Here is a 10,790-nt window from a genome sequence, read left to right as displayed (position 1 = left end):
TCAAAATCAATTACTAATATAAAATACATATTAGAATATAAAATATACATTAAAAATAAATTAAATAATACATATGTACATTTATACACAAATACATAATAGTTAATTTTAATAACTAACTTTAGTGTATAAATTAAATAACATTTTTGAATCTAAATAGATACAAATATAAAGTTACAAGTACAAGCACAAACAAATGTAAATGATCTTTTTAATCAAGTAAACATAAGATGAAGCATTTGTTGTTTTCGAAAGTATTTTTTCAAAAACTTTTCCCAAACTAAATTAATTAATTCATGATTTTTATTTTTTCTATTTTTTATATTTAGTGATTGAAAAAAGATCACGTAAGTATTTTTATGGTCGTTATTAATAGTTTAGAATAATCTACAATTATTTTTGCAGATTTTAACTACAAAGAAATGTTATCTGTATTAAATTTTTATGTATGTTTTTCCTTTTTTACTATAAGTTTATAATTAAATATACACTTTTTTATATTAAATATTATTTCTCATTACTATCTCGTCATTCCTCTTATCTTCATATATTTCCAGCAAAATATCAAGCAAGTCCCTCACTCTTCCACCTTCATCACTTTCTCCTTCTTCTTTCCTTTTTTTCCTTGCCAATTCATGCTCCCTTATTACCCTCTCTATCATCGAATCAAACCTCTCCAAAATCCCCTTAAGCCTCTTATTCATCCCTTGCAAGTCCCAATTCTTGAACAACCAAATAAAATCCGAAACATTAAACTTTCCAGCAAGCTCAGCAGTGTCTTTCACCATCTTCCTCATAACTTCTGCATCATCACCGTTCCCACCTTCCTCGCAACAAGTCACGCTCATGGTCATTCTCGAAATTACGCTGTTGGTGAGAGACAAAAGCTGGTCACCAACATCCATGGCCTCGCCAGCTTCTCCCTTTTTCTGTAAGACTCTGAGGAATCTCAGAGTCTCCTGCTTTCTCAAAAGGAGAAGCTGGTCGAGTGTTCGTTGACCGAGAAGCTCTGACATGCAGAGCTTCTTCATGAACTTCCAGAAGCTTCCATAAGGCGCAAACAAGAAACCCTTTGAGCCGTAAGACAAGTAATGAACGGCAGAGCTTTTGAAACGATTGATGAAGGTAGTTTCGTGTGTTTTGAGGAACTCTTTCGCGATTTCCGGGGTGGTGACCACCACACAAGGGAGTGAGCCGAGGTAGATTTGCATGATGGATCCATACCGGGATGAGAGGCTATGGAAGCTTTGGTGTGGTAATGAAGAGATTAAGTGAAGGTGTCCGATGATAGGTAGTGATGGTGGACTTGGTAGTAAGTTTTGGTGACCGTTTTTCTTGCGGTTTCTTGTGAGAATGACTCGAACAATAATGGTGGAGATAAGCCAGATGAGGAAAAGTTGGATGTAACCTTGGAAATCAAAAGCAAAGGCCATAGATGAAGCTCTCTTGGAATGGAAGAAAATGTGAGGACGAGTTTGATATGTTATGATGATGAGAAAAAAGACGAGGATTTATATTATTATATCATGAAAGTAACTACATGGAAATAGAAACGAAGACTAGACTGTATGCAATAAAATCCAATAGAAACAAAGGATGCTCTTACTTGGGATTAGGGGTGTTATCGGTTCGGTTTGGTTCGGTTTTGGACCAAAAACCAACCGAACCGTTCTATTCGGTTTTTACATAATACCAACCAATCGGTTTGCTATCTGCGCAACAACCGAACCGAACCGAACCGAACCAAAAGCGGTTTGGTTCGGTCGGTTTTTTCGGTTTTTAAATTTTAACTAATAAAAAATTAATTTTAGTAAAATGATGTTCAAAACAATCAATAAACTGAAATAATATTATATTACATTCAAATTCAACACAATTTCAACTCATTCCAACAACTAAACATAAAACAAACACATTTATTAAGTCTAAAATTTCCATTCAATGTATTACTAAACCACTTATGCGGTTCGGTTCGGTTCGGTTCGGTTTTTACCGAGCCAACCGAAAACCGAACCGAACCGATCGGTTTACATCGGAAAAAAACCAAAAAAACCGATTTTTTTCGGTTTTTATTCGGTTGTTGTAAATTTCGGTTCGGTTTTGCGATAAATTTCGGTTTGGTTCGGTAACTTACACCCCTACATGATATCCATCAAAGTCTCCATCTGCTATAAAAGACTTTATTAATATTTTTTTTAGAATTAATATGTCCGAAATAAAAATTTTTAGAGACTTATTTATTTTACTCTTAAAAAAAATGGTTAAGATAGGCAACTCTTATAGTGAAAAAAAAAATAATAAAGAGTTTAATTATCGTCAATTGGATTAATTACCAATTCAGTACTGAAAAGATTCTGTCGCTAGCATAAATGTCTTTAAAAGATGTTATCGACAAAGCAGTTTCTTAATGATTTGAAAATACAACAAAAATAATTAATGAATATTATATTTTTTACAAGTAAACTTTCATATTAAGCAAATGACTTATCCGTTTGATCCGAATTTTTGTGGTAACATTTAAATAAATATTTAGAAGATGCACAAAAAATTTGAAGCAAAATTTGATCTCTAGATTTTTTTATTTTTCAAAAAAAAATGTGGTTATTCACACTAAAAATTTTTTTAAAAAAATTCACTTGACATAAAATTACTAAGTTTTAAAGATAAAAGATCTCATTTTCCTAATAATAATTGCAAAATTTTGCATCAAAATCTTATCTCTAAAGACTATTTTTAGAATATATATTTAATATTTAGTTCTTTTGTCTCATTTTTTAATTTTTGGAGAGTTTATTTGTCGTTAATATCTTTTAAGAGCTTTTGTTGTCTATAATGTGAATTTTTGAATACTATTTTAACAATTTATTCATATTAGTAATAGATAACACTACTAGAAAACTACTTATTACTCCGACAGATTTCATCCCACGAAAATACAGACAGATTTTGTGAGAAAATTTTTGTCAGAAACAAAGAAAAATGAATTAACATGAATTACAGACAGAAAAAAATCTGTCAATAATTTTGTCGAAAAAATTAATTTTTTTTTGAAAAATAATTATCGACAAAATAATCCGTCTGTATTTAAATAAATAAAATGTTGTATTTTATTAAATTAGTACGGACAGAAAATCTGTCTGTAATTTAAATTATTCCATCAAAAAATATTAAAATAAAGATTGTCACCGCCACGAGCTCCTCATTTCAATTACGATACTGCGTCTCCACACTCATCTCCTCCAAAGTTCTCCGTCACGCTCTCTTCCATTCCTCTCCCTCCGTCGTCGCCTTCGCTGCCATTGTCAGTCGTTCGCCACTACCTCACACCACAACAACCACCGCCAGAACCACAAGTTCCTGGATTCCAATACCTTCCTCAGAAGCTGGTGAAGGAGGTTCATAAACAGTACATCCACGAAATGGAGCTGCTTCACTCGAGAAGCAGCGCAAGGACGAAGCTCAGAGAGAAGCCCTTAGAGTTGCCAATGAGGAGCGCAAGATAAAATGCTGTATTTTATTAAATTATTACGAACAAAAAATCTATCTGTAATTTAAAATATTCCGTCAAAAAATATTAAAATAAGGATTGTCACCGCCACGAGCTCCTCATTTCAATCACGATACCGCATCTCCACACTCATCCCCTCCAAAGTTCTTCGACACGCTCTCTTCCGTTCCTCCTCCTCCACCATCGCCTCCGCTGCCATTGTCGGTCGTTCGTCACTACCTCGCACCACAACAACCACCGCCAGAAGCACAAGTTCCTGGATTTCAATACCTTCTTCGGAAGCTGGTGAAGGAGGTTCGCAAGCAGTACATCTACGAAATGGAGCTGCCTCAGATCGAGAAGCAGCGGAAGGATGAAGCTCGCATAGAAGCCCTTAGAGTTGCCAATGAGGAACGCAAGAAGCTTAAGGTTGAAGCTGTGCAAATTAGGGCCCAAGAGCGCAAGATCGCACAACAAGAATTCAGAGAAACACTCGTGCGTTTTTCCTTTTCTTCTTCCCTCCCCTCTATGAATTTCGCTGTGCACATCAAGTGTTCGATGGTTTACTTATTTGTTGGTTTGAGCTAACATGCACATCAAATGTTTGTTAGTTAGTCTTAGTGGATAATTAGGTAGACATATGTGCTCAATATTGTGTTCGTGCAGACAAGGTGTTTGATCTTATTCAAATTCAAGAACCTATTGTTTGTGGTATAACTTCCTTAGAGTATGACCACATGGAGATTCTTGGTTAGTTTTCAATCTTTGTATTCTTGATAATATCTTATAAAATTCATGAATTGTCAGCATATATCTAACATGATGTTGCAATGCCAATGATACTGTTCATTCAGTTTATTTCTATTGGATTCTGTTAACAGGGAATACTCTTGGAGAAATTGCTGGTGAGAAGGCGGGTATATTTAAGGTATGTTTAGATTAAAATATTTTCTCTTAGTTTTGAATATGAATGCCTTTTGAATTCTCTATCTGTCCTTTCTTTCTAAATCCATCAATTGTAATCTATATTTTCTATTTTTCTCACTGCAGGATCAAATATCAGCTTTTACGGTGCCTCAGCCTGACGAAGCAATGCGTGTGCTTGAGGAGAAGGCTTCTCAATTGAATGTAATTGTGTTCTTTCATGAGGCTGTTTTGTTCTTAGCTTCCTGAAAAGAATCTAAATAACTCATCAGTAGGCATAATCATATAACAACATTGGCACATCAAAAATCAAGTAACATGATACAATGTTCCATGTGTTCGTTCTGTATTAAGATGTGTTCGTTCTGTATTAAGAGTGAAATATCTTGTGTCAATGTGACGAGTTTAACAGCAATTGAACATGTGCAAGTTCATTAATTTACTTTGTTGAGGCTATATCAAGATCATCATTATCAATATTTGCATTGTTTTAGAAAGGAGTTATGCATATCTTATCATATACATTCTTCCTTTGATCACGTTGTGCTTTCATCTTCATGTGATTTTCCATTTATCCATGAGTATCTGAAAAACAGGATATATGTAACTGCAGGTACCCCTTCAAGTTGTAAACCCATTAGATCCGAGTTTGCTAAATGGTTTAAGACTTGGTCTTGAAGGTGAGCACCAATATCTGAATGCCGGTCTTGCTGTCGCACTGTGCTCGACATGGCTAAAAAGGACTGGCCATCTTGGAGACACTAATCTAGAGAAATCCGTGCTCGACATGGCTAAAAAGGACTGGCCATCTTGAAGACACTAATCTAGAGCAATCTGTAAGTTCTGAAGTAATGCTCTCATGACAAGATATATATAAGCATGTTCCTTTAGTTTTCCTTGTGTGATTTGTTTTTCTTCATGTTCACTAGTGACAATATTTGCAGTACCACTTCTTAGTGCTAGATATTAGTAACATTCTAATTCAATAAACTTTTTCTTTGGAGCACATGTTTAGCTACAAAACAAGGTAAAAACATCAACGGTAAATCACTTAATTATTTATCATGCATGGTTGATTAAAATTTACAATTGAAATCAAAGTCAACAATTCCTACAAGCAATATTATATTATATATAATATAACTCCTACATTTTAATTTATATTATTTATGATGTGGGGGCAACGAGAATATAAAATGCTTGCTGCCATACTTTAGGCCAAACTATACACATGAAGATTATCCAAGTATGAAAGCATTTGATATTTTCATCAGTAGCATTTATCAAAATACATCTTGGTAGCTTTCATATATATATAGTAGCAAGTTATGAAACTGGATGTATATTGAGTTTAGCTAGGCGAAGAGTGGATCCCATTATTATTTAATTTATTCTAAGCAAATTTAGTACAATAAAGTATGATATAACAAGATATTTTTTAACAAAGTCAAAAATTGAGACTTGCAACTTCCACCATGTGTCTCTTCACTGACCTTTTTTTTCTACAGTAATCCTTTTAATCACAAAACACTGACTTATAATTATCTATGTTTCATTAATTTTTGATGATGTCCTAGTTCATTTCTGGATTGCAAAAGCTTTCCTTACTAAATTTGGAAGGGTGCCTTGTAACAGCTACATGCTTGGATTCTCTTGCAAATTTAATTGCTTGATATACTTTTATGCTTATTATGTTGTTGATCTAGAAAATTGGCCACTTTATTATATTCCCTAGAAATAATACAACTATATAACTACTAAACCTATAAACCAGCTAGCATATTTAAGGATATCCTGCAGTGGTGCCATTGTGAGAATGGGTGAATTCTTGATCTTGTCTCTCTAGAAAACTCTGCATCACCTTCCAAAATGATACTTCTGCACCCCATATTCCAAGCAAAGAATAAACCCTCCAGTTAGCTCAGCTCTATATTAAACTTCAGAGATGTAGATTTGTCAGTGTACTGCTACTGTAAAATATTTTCCATCATGTTTATTAGTATATATTATAGATTAATTTGTCCTTGTTATTTCTTGCCAGATCTTCCTCTCTTGTCAAACTTGAATCTTAATAGATGCAATATTACCGATGACGGCTGTGAAAAATTTTCACGTAAGCTGTTGGGACTTGTCTATCTGCTATTTTTGTTTGATAATTATCTATTTTAAAATATGCTCATTTGTTCCAAATTTCTTGTACCATAAAAATTATTGTGGAGAAGGCAGCCGTAGAAAACTCTTTATTTTAATTTTTGCAGGGTTGAAAATTTTGGAAGTACTCAACTTGGGATTTAATGACATTACTGATGCATGTTTAGCACACTTGAAAGGTGAGAAAAATATGGACCTGTTCTCTCTCTCTCTCTCTCTCTCTCTCTCTCTCTCTCTCTCTCTCTCTCTCTCTCTCTCTCCTAACCCATTGGTTTTCTTTCTTTCAAAAAAAGAGAGTAATGATTTAGTCAAATATACACATACAAAATATATAAATTATTTGATGTTAAAATTCAATCTATTAAAAAAAATAATAATATGATTAACATGTGTAGTGAGGTGTGAAGTTTTTCATATTCCTTTGGTCCTGTTATTTCATGGAATTTGAAATCATGTTTAGTATATTGGTGTGGGAAAATCGTGATTCACAGTTTTCACAACTCCGCACAACTAACCAGCAAGTGCATTGGGTCGTCCAAGTAATACTTTACGTGAGTAAGGGTCGATCCCACGGAGATTGCCGGCTTGAAGCAAGCTATGGTTATCTTGTAAATCTTAGTAAGGAGATTAATGATAAAAATGATTTTGTTATGAAAAGTAAATAACATGAATTAAAAGGTACTTGTGATTCAGTAATGAGGAACATGTTGAGGTTCCGGAGATGCTCTGTTGTCTGAATCTCTGCTTTCCTACTGCCTTCTTCTCCAAACACGCATGGCTTCCTTCAATGGCAAGCTGTATGATCCTCTCGGATGAAAAATACCAGGTACAATCTCTGCACGGCTAATCAACTGTTAGATTTCTCGTCTCGGATGAAAAATACTATGTACAGCTACCGCACGGCTAATCATCTGTCGGTTCCCACTAGTGTCGGAATAGGACCCTTGTCCTTTTGCACACTGTCACTGCGCCCAACATTCGCAGGTTTGAAGCTTGTCACAGTCATCCCTTCCCGGATCCTACTCGAAATACCACAGACAAGGTTTAGACTTTCCAGATCCCAAGAATGCTGCCAATTGGTTCTAGCCTATACCATGAAGGTTCTAACCTCCGGACTCGGTCTGTGGATTAGAAACCCAAGAAATACGCACTCAAGCTGTCGTCCAATGATTACGTTGAGCTCAGATAGAACGGAGTGGTTGTCAGGTACGCGTTCATAGGGTTGAGGATAATGATGAGTGTCACAGATCATCATATTCTCCATATTGAAGTACGAGAGAATATCTTAGAATAGAATCAAGCGTGATTGAATAGAAAATAGTAGTAATTGCATTAATCCATTGAAACACAGCAGAGCTCCTCACCCCACCTATGGGGTTTAGAGACTCATGCCGTAGAAGATACAATATGAAGTGTAAAAAATGTCATGAGGTCCAAAATGAATCTCAAAAAGTAGTTTTTATACTAGACTAGTAACTTGGGTTTATAGAAAATGAGTAACTAAGTGTAGATAGTGCAGAAATCCATTTCCCTGACCCACTTGGTACGTGCCTGGGCTGAGCTTTCAAACTTTCACGTTCACATGCCCAAAGTTGGTGTTAAACACCACCCTGGGTGCCAGAATGGGCGTTTAACGCCGAAAAAGGTGCCAGTTCTGGCGTTTTACGCCAGAGAGTTTTAGGCTGACTTTGAATGCCAATTTGGGCCATCAATACTCGGGCAAAGTATGGACCTATTATATATTGCTGAAAATCCCAGGATGTCTACTTTTCAACGCAATTGAGAGCGCACCAATTGGGCTTTTGTAGCTCGAGAAAATCTATTTCGAGTGCAGAAGGGTCAGAATCTAACAGCATCTGCAGTCCTTTTTCAGCCTCTGAATCATATTTTTGCTCAGGTCCCTCAATTTCAGCCAGAAAATACCTGAAATTATAGAAAAACACAAAAACTCATAGTAAAGTCCAGAAATGTGATTTTTGAATAAAAATTAATAAATATATAATAAAAAGTAACTAAATCTTACAAAAAACTATGTAAAAACAATACCAAAAAGGGTATAAATTCTTCGCTCATCATATATCTAAATGCATGTATTTAAATCTATTGCCATGCAGAATCTGGAAATCAAGAAACTGATAGATGAAAAAAATGTGCATTGGCTACACAATATGCGGCAGAAGCAACTCTTAGAAGCGTACATGCAAATCAAAAGGATGATGATTCTTGTAAGGTCCCACATCGGTTGGGGAGGAGAACGAAGCATGCCTTATAAGGGTGTGGATACCTCTTCTTAGTATGACGCGTTTTGACGAGTGAGTGTGGGAGGCTTCGACTATCATCCCTATCGTCAAAGGCAAAACCGTGAGGCCTTGTGTGCCAAAGCGGACAATATCGTGCTAGCGGGTGGTCTGGGCTGTTACAGATGGTATCAGAGCCGAAACCCGGATCGATGTGCTAGCGAGGGAGCTGGGCTCCCTTAGGGGGTGGATTGTAAGGTCCCACATCGGTTGGGGAGGGGAACGAAGCATGCCTTATAAGGGTGTGGATACCTCTCCCTAGCATGACGCATTTTGACGAGTGAGTGTGGGAGGCTTCGGCTATCATCCCTATCGTCAAAAGCAAAACCGTGAGGCCTTGTGTGCCAAAGCGGACAATATCGTGCTAGCGGGTGCTCTGGACTGTTACAATTCTCTCCCAATTGATAGCATCATTGCTCCATTTGAAGCTGAGATTAAGATATACAAGAATGAGGTACAAATAATGCAACTCCCAGCAAGGATGCATTTATCAAATATATTAATTTAATGTATGAACTTTACTTACTGATAATAATAATAATAAAAATAGTAACAATGTAACATGCTTTTGGCTTCATAGATTACAGCACTACAGGAAGATAAGAAAACTTTGGAACGACTCACAAAATCAAAAGAGTCAGCACTGTTAGAAGCAGAGAGAATTTTGCGAAGTGCACTAGAGAGGGCTCTAATTGTTAAGGAAGTTCAAAATCAGAACATGGATTTGAAGAGACAGATTGAGATTTGTCAGGCAAGAATCTCTATCCTTCCTCACATTTTTTCTTTTTGTTGTGAACTGAAATGCAGCTAACTAACAACTGCCATAAATAGGAGGAAAACAAAATCCTAGAGAAAACACACCGCCAAAAGATTTTGGAAGTTGAAAATCTTAGCCAAACCATTCAAGAACTCGAGGAAACCATCTTAGCAAGCGGAGCCACAGCTAATGCCATTCGTGATTACCAACGGCGGATTTTTGAGCTGCTAGTAGGCATATCTTGAACTCATTTTCTCATATAATATCTGACTGGTTAGTATGTGTGGTAAGTTGGAGTTGCATCATCATGCAGGAGGAGAAGAAAACATTGGAGAGGGAGCTAGCAAGGGCAAAAATGGACTTGGTATAGTTTTAGTATGGTTCAGATGAGGACTATGATGATGATGAAGATGAAGATGACACTGAAGACTATAGCTGATAGTTTTAGTATGGTTGAACAATATACTGGGAATTATAGTTGATGATCAATACACTTTGTTTATGTTTTGAATTATATTGACTTGCTTGTTTATAGTACTTTTCTTTTATTTTGATAATATGATGAATTTGTTTATTTTTTAAAATATTATAAATATTCAAATACAAATTAGATAAAAATTTGTATTAAATTTATATTTATTTTGTATGAAAACAAGTTTATTTTGCAATGGAAAAATAAAAAAAAAATTCTATTTTACCTTACTGACGGATTTACAGATGGAAAATCTGTCGAAAAATCTGTTGCCAATCACCGACAAAAAATCTGTTGAAAAATCTGTCTCTAATTATCGACGGAAAATTCGTCGAAAAATCTGTCTCTAATTACCGACAAAATATCAGTCGGAAAATCTCTCTAATTATCGACGAAAAATCTGTCAGAAAGTTCGACGTTTCAGGAAAATGGAGGGGAGAATTTACCGAGGAAAAATCTGTCGGTAACTGGTAAAAATCCGTCAGTAATTTTCGACGGAAAAAAATTTGTTGGTAAATAATTTCCGACGAAGCTTTTACAGTGGGACAAAATCCGTCGGTAATTTCATCGGTAACCAAAAATCCGTCTGTAATAAAAACCAAATCTATCTGTAAATCTGTCTGTATTAAATAATTTTCTAGTTGTGTAAATATTCATATTAAACATTTAGAATTAATTAGTACTGAATATTTAAATAAATAT

The 10,790-nt window shown here is 35.3% G+C and overlaps 1 long non-coding RNA gene and 1 pseudogene across 1 annotated transcript; one reads left to right on the top strand and one right to left on the bottom strand.

Moving 5' to 3' along the window:
- Positions 1 to 1,727, bottom strand: part of LOC107625491 — a 5,000-nt pseudogene extending 3,273 nt beyond the window's left edge.
- LOC110268900 lies at positions 4,307 to 5,154 on the top strand. Its single transcript, XR_002357645.1, has 3 exons — positions 4,307 to 4,415; positions 4,551 to 4,615; positions 5,025 to 5,154. It is a non-coding gene; the product is annotated as an uncharacterized LOC110268900 (long non-coding RNA).

This window comes from Arachis ipaensis, chromosome B02 (genome assembly GCF_000816755.2).
Source record: "Arachis ipaensis cultivar K30076 chromosome B02, Araip1.1, whole genome shotgun sequence".
In the NCBI taxonomy this organism is placed as follows: Eukaryota; Viridiplantae; Streptophyta; class Magnoliopsida; order Fabales; family Fabaceae; genus Arachis; species Arachis ipaensis.
This window is presented reverse-complemented; position numbering and strand designations above follow the sequence as displayed.